Below are 11,737 nucleotides of genomic sequence, written 5' to 3'. Positions count from 1 at the left end.
GACAACAACGCACACAACAGCAAGGAACTCTTCAACATCGTCAGAGAGCTCTCCAACCCCAACGCCGGAACCAACGACATCACCCCATCGCAAGACCTCTGCAACTCCCTCGCCTCCTACTTCCACAACAAGATCGCTGACATACACAACAGCTTCAGAACACAACCAACGCTCCCCACGACCAAACCAACGCCCCCCACCACCACCCTCAACGCCTGGACACCGATCAACCTCGAAGACACCATCAGCACGATGAACTCCATCCACTCCGGATCCCCAACCGACCCCTACCCTCACCACATCTTCAACAAGGCCGACGCTGTCATCGCACCCCACCTGCGGGACATCATCAACACCTCCCTCGACACCGCCACCTTCCCTGAGAGCTGGAAGCACGCCGAACTCAGCGCTCTACTAAAGAAACCAACGGCGGACCCCACCGAACTCAAAAACTACCGCCCCATCTCGCTCCTCCCGTTGCCAGCCAAAGTCATCGAGAAGACTATCAACAAGCAACTGGCAGCCTTCCTCGAGACGACTGGTTCCCTCGACCCTTCCCAGTCAGGCTTCCGGGCCAACCACAGCACCGAGACCGCCCTCATCGCCGCCACCGACGACATCCGAACCCTGCTGGACAACGGAGAAACAGCGGCCCTCATCCTCCTGGACCTCTCCGCGGCCTTCGACACTGTCTGCCACCGCACCCTAGTGCAGCGCCTCAGCAACGTCGGGATCGAGGAGAAGGCACTGGAATGGATCACCTCCTTCCTCACCGGAGAGTCCGCCTGCCCCCGTTCAGATCAGAAGCCACGGAAGTCATCTGCGGCGTCCCTCAGGGCTCCTCGCTCAGCCCCACCCTCTTCAATGTCTACATGAGCCCCCTTGCGGCCATCGCACGCCAACACAACCTGAACATCATCTCCTACGCCGATGACACCCAGCTGATCCTCTCCCTGACCAACGACCCCGCCACCGCCAGAGCCAACCTGCACGAAGGGATGAAAAACGTGGCCGAGTGGATGACGACCAGCCGCCTGAAACTGAACACAGACAAGACGGAAGTCCTCATCCTGGGCTCCTCACCCTCCGCCTGGGACGACTCCTGGTGGCCCCCCGCCCTGGGCAACGCACCCAAACCGACAGACCACGCACGCAACCTGGGCTTCATCCTGGTCTCCTCCCTCTCCATGACCAGACAAGTCCACGCCGTCTCCTCGTCCTGTTTCAACATCCTGCGCATGCTACGTAAGATCTTCCGGTGGATCCCCACCGAGACCAGGAAAACGGTCACCCAGGCCCTCGTCACCAGTCGACTGGACTACGGCAACGCCCTCTACGCCGGTACCACCGCCAAGCTCCAGAAGAGACTCCAGCGGATCCAGAACGCCTCGGCGAGACTCATCCTCGACGTCCCCAGACGAACTCACATCTCCAGACACCTGAGAGACCTGCACTGGCTCCCGATCGACAAAAGAATCACCTTTCGGCTCCTCACCCACGCACACAAAGCCCTACACAACCAAGGCCCGACCTACCTCAACAGCCGCCTCAACTTCTACGCTCCCAAACGCCACCTCCGCTCGACCAGTCACGCCCTCGCAGCCGTCCCCCGCATCCACAGAGCGACAACAGGAGGAAGATCCTTCTCCCACCTGGCCGCCAAGACTTGGAACGCCCTTCCCACCGACCTACGCCTGACCCAAGACCACCTCTCCTTCAGGAAGAAGCTCAAGACCTGGCTGTTCGAGCAGTAGCGGACCCCCCCCCTAGCGCCTTGAGACCCTCCGGGTGAGTAGTGCGCTTTATAAATGCCTATGATTGATTGATTGATGCACTGAGCCAGGCTTTAGCACATGGACGGCTTCAAACGCCTATCCACTATGCATGCAGTCCCGTAACCACCTACACACCTGTCTTTCACACCTTCAATTCTCTAGTCAGTATCCATACACTTCCAGCAAACACCCTGTCACTCCCCTTGCACTCCTCTAGTGACCCATTCAGCACCATGTACTAATCCATTTACTGCGCCAAAACCCAAACACTTATAAATTCACCCAGGCACTCTCCTTGCAGTACTCTAATCGTTCAGTCAGTACCCAAGTACTCATCCAGTGACCTTGACAAAAAACAAAATTTCAGTTTCAATATTTTAAAAAACATTTTTATTTCCATTTATATTAAAAATATATAATGTAATTTAAAAAATAAAATATGTAAAAATAAACAGTTAAAAAACTGCAGAAAATCAGTATCAAAAAAATACATATAACTATTATTATATTTAAAAATTATCATTTAAAAAACCTTTGAAGTTCACTGAAAAAACCATAGGTTTCAGACATGTTATAGTTAGGAATTAGCATTTAAAAAACCTTAGAAATTCACTGAAAATACCATAGGTTTCAGGGCTGTTATAGTTTGCTGGACATTTCACTCGTACAAAACCATTGAAATTCCTCCGTTATAGTTAGTTCTGCTAACTATAACTCGCGCACCCGCAATCCACTGCTGATGATGTCACATATTACATCATTCATGACATGGTCAGTGACATCACTGATGACATCACTAATGACATCTCAAATGACATCACTGATGACATCATCCACGTGACAATCAGATACACCTCATCATACACTAGTATAACCTTTCATCACTCACTGTAAAATACAGAGTACCATATTTAAATCCATTGACCCACAATACAAGTTTCTAAAAACCCACTCAGTGATTCCTAGATCTACACACACATCTAATCACTTACCTATAGATTCACTCATACATGCTGTCAATGATCAATAGAACACTATCAAATATACTTATACACCTATATCGACATTACACACCAGCACACATCCTATTCACTTATGCAGTCATCCTACTCACTTATGCAAACAATGGATCATACTTACATTTAGTCAGCTACACACTTATACAAACACCACTTCATTTATTCAGATAGATAGTAACTCATACTTAGTGTGTTATAAAATCACTATTACAAGTATACACTTATCCATACAGTCACTCATACAATCTCTGAGTCTTATGTATACTTATTTATATACAACAACTGTCACATAGACTGCCTTTTATTTTTCTAGTTTGTTGGACATGTACCATTGAGAGATATATTTGCTCATCACCACACCCATAAAGATATTCACTCACTCAAACAACTGTTATAACATGCAGTCTTAACCTCATATACCTACTGAATCAACTATTCACACTTCTTTGGGAAGTAACACCCCCCACCGAACCACACACACATTCACTCTCCCATACAAATACTCAGTTAACTAATCAATAACTAATATAGACTTTCACGTAGCTAGTAACCATCTGGTGCAGCAGTTTACACAACAACTGACAAAGTGATACAGATATTCACACAGTTTAGTCACTATCCAATATATTTAGTGAGACACTATAAATTAGTCAAGTAAACAGTCAATCACACTGCTACTAAATCCTCCATCCAGATATTTATATATCCACTCATTCTTCAATGCAGATTGCTATATATATAATACATATTTAAATAACGAACCAAACCACATTCACTGGATGATGTCATCAGTGATGTCATTTGAGATGTCATCAGTAATGTCATCAGTAATGTCACTGATCATATCATGAATGATGTAATATGTGACATCATCAGCAGTGGATTGCGGGCGCGCGAGTTATAGTTAGCAGAACTAACTATAACGGAGGAATTTCAATGGTTTTGTACGAGTGGAATGTCCAGCTAACTATAACAGACCTGAAACCTATGGTTTTTTCAGTGAATATATATATATTTATGAACAAAATTACTATGTTTGAATCAAATGTTTCTATTAGTAGCTCCATTGAGTCTGTACGTTATTGAAAACATCAGTTCCTGCTGAAAATTGCCCCGAAGTATGAATATTAACGAACTATTGACTGACCGTAGACATGCCTGTCTTTTTATGAGCGAAGTTATCCACCCCAACTGCAGAGTCTCCGTAGCCGCAACGTTACTATTAAATCGCTTACTTTTGAATACCCAAACAGAGTAAATTTATACAAAAGTGTAAATTTACCTTTGTGAATCAGGCCTCATCTCTTTAGTTTTGGTTGTATTATTCATATATACTTATTGATAGGGGTTTTCAGCCATCCCACTTAATCCATCAGTCAGTTGTTTGGTTGTGAACATTTCGCTTCCACCTGCTAAAGCAGATAGCAGGGGGGCACTGGGTCAATCCAGTAATTTCGCTGTGGGTCGGATGGCATTCTTCCCTTTCACAAGGAGAACATCCACACAAAAAGTAGTTCCCATCAGTGCCAGGGACTACTATGGCAATGTGTGCATTTTGAAGCCCGACTTTAATTTAAGCTGCAGTTTTTTTCTAATACTAGAGTTGTCCCAGCAGTACCCCCAACAATAACATTTTACAAAAATAAAATACGTACTGACAAAGTCAAAAGACTGGGGGGCAACGGCATACCGCATGGCGTTGCCAATGCTTGTTTTTATTGTACTTTCAACTTTTCTGAACAGTTTTAATGTAAAAAATATTTTAGATTTTTTTTCTGAAGACAGTAACACGCTACCACATATCTACCATTTGTGAGTGGTGGGTAAGCAAACCACATAGTAGTTCCCTCCATTTCCAGGGACTACTATGTCAATGTGTGCTTTTGAGTATGCCTGGGTGTAGTTCGTGCGGAACTCTGTGAAGTGCAAAAAACCTCAGCTGAGCTACATGGAGCTCCGCGAGCAACGGAGTGCGTTAGATAAATGCCGTTGGCTGTCATTTTCTGTGACAGGTGCTTGTACGCACTGTACAATCATCGCGAACAGCACCATGCACAGCGCAAGCAGGAGCTGCTTCCTTTCTGCCGCTCAAGTTGATTTTTACTCGATCTGCAGCTGTCTCAACGCGAGCGGACGGTTTCTCAATGCGAGCAGTCACGAGCATATGCGACCACTTGCAATGAGAAATCTGACCGTCCACGTTATGAAATATCGCTGGGAGGTTGATTTTCCACACTCGCGCTCGCCAACTTGATGTTGACGATCGAGAACGAGGAAAAATCTCGCTGGGTGTGGATTTTCCTCGCTTGTGCTCACCAACGTGACATTGACGAACGCGAGCGAGGAAAAAAACTCTGCTCCACAATGCGAAGAGGAGTTTTTCGGAACTCCGCGTGCTCCGCGTAACACAGAGTGCGGAAAACTCCGCAAACTCCGCAAGAAGAGTGGAGTTCACCATCCAGACTTACTTTTGAGACCAACATTTGTTTTATAATTCTTGCTTTTATTAATATATTTCATATTGAAGTATAATGACAAAAAAAGCACTGACAAAGTCAAAAGACTGAGAGCTAACGGCCGACCTTTTGGATTTGGCAATGCTTGTTTTTATGTAATACTAACAGAGATTTGCATAGTGCTGCATTGCTATTCCTGGGGAATTGCAGTGTTGTCAGGCTCAGTATTATTAACATTTACTGAAACATGGTCTTTCTCAGGAGTCAAAATAAAATTGTAAAAAGCTGGTACCAAAATCATACTGCTACAATGTGTCAATGCAACAAAGTTTCAAGAAATGATATTAAGTCAGATATTCATTCTTTCTGATAACTGAATTAAGGTGCAATAAAACATTTTAGATGGTGGACTATGTGGCAGATCATCATCATCATTGATTAGTTTATGTCCGTTTATATATATAGCGTAAAACATCTCATAATAAAACGTTAAAATCACTATATACAATGATTGAAACTGCGTATAGGAACATGAAAACAAAGTGAATCATTAAAAAGCAATTCATATGGCTTACAATTCTGACATGCCAATCCAATGGACATTACACATACCACCACTCACTAATGCCAATAGTAAATGCCAAAAACCTTCTTATGCCAAACATACTCGTAGGGTTTTACAATAGGTGAAAGAACAAGAAAACTGATCCGCGGTCCTGAACTGACATAGCCATTTGTTCGGACAGATTATCAAAAGAACACGGATTATGTACATTCTTCCAAAACTCAATATTGGTTGGCGACAATAGGTGGTGAACTGCACCACATCTAAATCTAACCAAGAAATAAGGTTCCAACCCTAGCTAAGGCTTCATCGCAATATTGGACTTCAAGGAGCCATACGGTGAATTATGTCAAATGACATTTCAAAACCCCAGCTGACATCATCAAACAAAGCAACAATCTAGGAATCTTGTTTGTAGTGGTTTTTAAAGATGCAAGACTGTTTTTTCTCTACAATGGATGGCCCGTTTAAAGACAGATACGCTCTGACGGTGCTTTTTAAATGCTCTGAGCACTCTCGCCCAATAGAGTTCAAAGCTATAAAAACGTTTAAAAACAATGTTTTTATTTGTTGCTACAATTTTTGATTTTTAAAAAATGTATGATGGCCCAAACCTAAACTGACATCCTAGCTATATTTACGCTAGGGGACTTTATTCCAAAGATCAGGAGGCAATCAGATACAATTTCCCAATTCATTCTCACTTCTGGGTTGCTCCTAAAGGAGACCCATAACAAAATGGTTACCACTTTTATGTGGTTCTCCATATGATTTAGGCCAACTTCCTTATGTAAGATAGCCAATTGGATGGGTTGCAGTAAATTTGGCAGTATTACCACCATCTCTGATAATTATTAAATAACAGATGTTATAAAAGACATTGGCTAACTACAGGGCAATACTCTGTGCCTGATTCACAAACTGCATTTTGTAGCAGGGAAAGGAGTACTACAGTAGTACTACTCAAGTACTATGAACTCCTGCGGCTGGAGATCTCAGTCACTGCAACTTCTATATTTTCTGTACAGAGGTGTCCGCCACATGTACAGATATCTCTGCACCCGTAGGTCTACATTTGTGTAGCAAAAGTGGTAGCGAGAAGGAGAGTGGCTGGAAAATGGGGGAAACTAACTAATAAATGAGGGTAGTGTAGGGAAACTGAAGGGTTGGACTTTAGGGAGGGGCAGGCTTACATAAAAACGCAACCACAAAAGAGTAAGACAATTGTAATTGACAAAACAAACTTCTGAAGTTACTAAAGCCCTAAAGGTGCGAGAAATGTGTAATTCACACCAACATTGGATTAAGTCAACCACCATATAGAAAACAATGAAGGAAGAGAATTAAATAACACCACATTAGAAATAATGTTAACTTAACTAAATTAGATTTAAGTAGGGGTGTGGATGATATCCATACAGAACGTAAAACAGATAAAATACAGTGAAGGGTTAGTAGCGTCATTGTGGCACACTTCCGCTAACCAGACCAAGTTTACCCATTGTTCTTGTTCGGTCAAGTACCAATGTACAAATGTTTCATTAATTTGAATTTTCCTTTCGGACTGGTCATCTGACTCAAGGTGGTAGGCCAAAGATAACTCCAAGGAGCCACACAAAAGTTTTCAAAAGCATGTGAAAAGAATTGCTCACCTCAGTATGGGTTTACATGGGATGGTAAACCATGTACCCTAACAATATGTTTCATGACAAATTGGCTAATATGGGTACATTAGAAAATTCCATTGACTGGGATACAATGCCACATTTTTATGAACAAATCCAAAACCTTGATATTTTGGTAGATCTGTGATTACGTATATAGACACAGAATACCAAGGACCTGGTGGAGTTGGTAGTGGGGTTAATAAACCGGCAGATTTATGATGATCAGATTTAGTTCAGTAACACATTTTGCAAGTTTACCTTTATTTCTGGAGGTTGGATCACATAGAGTTCCACCAGAATTTTCACTGCAGCAAGTCATAGGTTTTAGATACTCCAAGGTGCCCAGATAATGGGGAGTCATGACACCACCTTAAAGCTTGCTGTTGTAAAACATCAGAGGGTAGAAGATACCCGGTCATCGTGGAGCAGCAATCCGTCTATGATTAGCCTGCTTGCGTACTTTGGTTCAACAGCGAACTGAACCCGAATGTATTAGAACACTTTACATAAGCACCAGCTACATTCCCGCAGCACCAGTTACATTACACAAGGTCACATGAATTTTTAGGCATGGGAAAAAAAGTGAATTGCAGAGATTCATAGGATTTTGAGCCAATGGCAAAAATGTAAACTGGTTCCCCAGTTTGAAAGTCAGCAGTTTTGGTCATAATGCCACAACCACAACCTCGCCCCTCTCTTTTCACCAAGTTGATGCATCTATCAAGGCACTTTCTTTGATGATTTGTTCAACTCAGTTCTTTTCTTTAATGCTGATGCAGTTAACAAAATTGGAGTTATCTAATAACAAGGGATGCTCACTCTGTCCTTCTTCTTCAGTGGAACGCAACAGAGGGTCCAGTTTACAATTTTTTCGTCCTAGTCTACTAAAAGTTATTATAAAGGAGAAATTCACGAAACATAAAGAGCAACATAGCTGCCTTGGGGTTAGAGCTTTTACCAATTTCAGAAACTGAAGGTTTCTGTGATTCGTATAAATGGTAATTGTGTGCTTTCCTCCCATTAGGTAATGCCTCCACTGCTGAAAGGCGGTCTTGACAGCTTGTAATTCCTTAGCAATAACGATATAGTTTTTCTCAACTTCCAATAATTTCCGGTAATAAAATGCTACAGGGTGCAACTGCCCAGTATTTTTCTGCACTGTGATAATATTGCCCCTAAGCATCTGATTCAACATAAAAAGGCTGTGTTGAGTCTGGGTGTAACAAGATTGTGGCGGTTGTGAAAGATTCCTTCAACCATTGAACGGCCTGTTTAGCTTCTGGGGTCCACTGAAAGATTTTTTCCTTGCCAGACAGGGTGGTGAAAGGGATACCACCTGGGAAAATTCAGCAATAAAAATTAGCAAAAGCATCAAGGGTGTTATAATTTGAACTATGTGGTAACAAACTGTGTCTTTGGGAGTGAAGCCTGTATTGACAAGAGGTGTACAATTACTGTTAATAAAAATTGTTTCCAAAAAACAAAAAAATAGCAAAAGCAGTAAATCTTTGCACCTGTTTTACACTAGTTGGGGTCCGCAATTGAAGTGCTGATTGAATTTTCAAAGGATCCATAGTTAATACTTCTGGTGCCATGACAAATCTAAAAAACTGGACAGTAGTAACATGGAACTCACATTTTTTCATTTTGGCAAATAGCCCAATAGAGTACAAACCTCGGAGGACCTCCCAAACATGCTCAACATGCCCAGGGACGCAATAAGAAAATGTATAATCTACAAAATAAAACATACATTTATATGCCAGCATTAAAAAGAATCAGCAGCAAGATTACACTAATTAATGAGCCTACATCGGACTGAATAAAATCTTACCAGTTAGGAGAGTACCAATGCTGCTCTTGCGGCATGAGACAGGAGTACTCCCCTAGCTGTTAAGACTTATCCAGTCCGATGCGGGCTCACTGACTAGGGTAATTTTCTTTAGGATTTTCTATATGATTGATAGGTGAATGCATGTTTTATGTAGCCTTTAGATTAATCCTATGGTTTTGACACTAATTGTTTTTTCTCATGGACGAAGCACTGAACTGAATAATAAGAGATTTGACCAAGTGATTGGGACTTATATTATGGTTACAAATAAATGGTATATATGTTGATCAGATCTTCTAAGTGTATATGGTCGATTAAATGGTTTTTTATTTTTTTTGATTAACACATGCTTTAATAGTTGTACAGTAGGTTTTGGTGTATTACTCAGGGTAGTCAGGGTAAGCAAGATACACACTAAATGATAACCTCTGCTCACCATCTGGTAGCTTGGCACAGAGCACTCATGCTTATCTAAAGAGGCAATGTGTAAAGTACTTGTGCAACACACACAGTAACACAATGAAAACACCACCAAAATACTCCACACGGGTTTAAAAAAATAGATAACGATTTTATGAATAAAACGATACCAAAGCAACTAAAATCCAAAAGTAAAACTGGAGTTATAATTTTTTATAGGTTAAATCCAAATGCAGTGCTTAGAAGCAAATATTGCTCAGGGGTTTCTTGAGGTCGCACTGGATCAGAATAAAACCAATGTTCAGGCTGACTGCAATGAAGGGCAGGCGAGCTCCAGGTCTCACAGAGGCCCAGCTGAAAAAGTATCTTGGCTAGAGGAAGCTTCGACATCGAAGACTCTATGCGTTGGTTCTGATCCGCTCAGGCGATGAAGGCCTCGTCGACAACCCCTTTACGATGCAGGTGATGCGTCGTTGTCGAGCCACGCTGTCCATCATCATCGAGCCGCTCAGTCCATCGAAACAGTGTTGTCAGTTGCCTGATGCGTTGGCATCCAAAGCCCAATGCGTCGGTTTTGATCGACTCAAAGTCATTGATTTTGTGTGTTCTAGACAGCAAAAGTCAACTTTCAAGGGCCCAGGACTGGATTGGCACCACTTGGTAGGGCAGGACTCACAGATATTCCAACACACAAAAGAAGGGAAAGAGGAGCAAGCCCTAGGAGTCACTCTGGGCTCAAGTGTGATGGGTTCAGTTCTTGTCATCAGCAGGGCAGAGATCAGCAGGCAGCACTGCAGCAAAGCAGAAAAGCAGTTCTTCCAGAGAGCAGTCAAGCGGAGAGGCAATCCTTACAGCACAGCAGTCTTTACTCCATGCAGAATTCTTCCCAAGTCCAGTAGTGTACTGTCTTGGTAGGGTCAGAAGCCCAGTACTTAGACCCAGCTGTGCCTTTGAAGTGGGGGTGAATTCAAACCAGGCCTTTCAAGTGCATATGTCCCCCTTTCCTCCCAGCCCTGGCTCCTGACTATCAGTAAGAGGTAATTGGCTCTATATTTGGGAGGCAGGACACTGCCTATTCAGGTGTAAGTCTGAGCTCCCCCTCTTTTCCTGCCAAGGTAGAGCTATCAGAGTGCAGTTGAATGCAGATACGTTCGGTCACACCCACCCTTCCTGTGTTTGTGGCTTTCTAGAGGGAACGCACAAAGTGTAGCTGTCACCCATCCCAGACGTGTATTGAAAACACGCTGCAAGACACACAGAGCAGTAATAGCGGAGAAATGCCTCCTTTCTAAAGGTGCCATTTCTAAAATAGTAAGGTTAAATCCAACTTTACCAATAAAGAGGATTTATCATTACAATTCTAAAGATATAAAACATGATGCAGCTACTCCTTCCTGATCAGGAATTACAGCTTTAAAGTATTTTAAGGAATTCGCAATGTTAACCTATGAGAGGAGTTGGACTCACAGTAGTGAAAAATGAATTTAGCTATTTGTCACTACTAGGTCATGTGAAACTTAAAAGTACATGTCCTACCTTTTACTTACGCAGCAGCCTGTCTTAAGGGCTATCTAGGGCCTACCCTAGGGGTGACTTATGTGTAATAAAAGGAAAGTTTTCGTTTTGGCAAGTGGTTTTAAATCCAAGTCGAAGTGGCAGTAAACTGCACACGCAGGCCTTGCATTGGTAGGCCTGAGACAGGTTTGTATGGTTACTTAGGTGGGTGGCACAAACAGTGCTGCAGGCCCACTAGTAGCATTTAATTTAGAGGCTCTGGGTGTACAATATACAACCTTACAAGGAAATTTCAAGTAAACTAAATATGCCAATTGTGTATACACCAATGTTACCATGTTTACGGGAAAAGCACATGAACTTTAGCACTGGTCAGCAGTGGTAAAGTGCTCAGAGTCCTAAGGCCAAATAAAAAAATACAGCAAAAAGAGGAGGTAAGCAGGCAAAATGTGTTGGGGAAGACCACCCTAATGATGACAGGTCTAA

The sequence above is a fragment of the Triturus cristatus genome, chromosome 6 (assembly GCF_964204655.1).
Source record: "Triturus cristatus chromosome 6, aTriCri1.1, whole genome shotgun sequence".
NCBI lineage: Eukaryota > Metazoa > Chordata > Amphibia > Caudata > Salamandridae > Triturus > Triturus cristatus.
Note: the sequence above shows the minus strand (reverse complement) of the source record.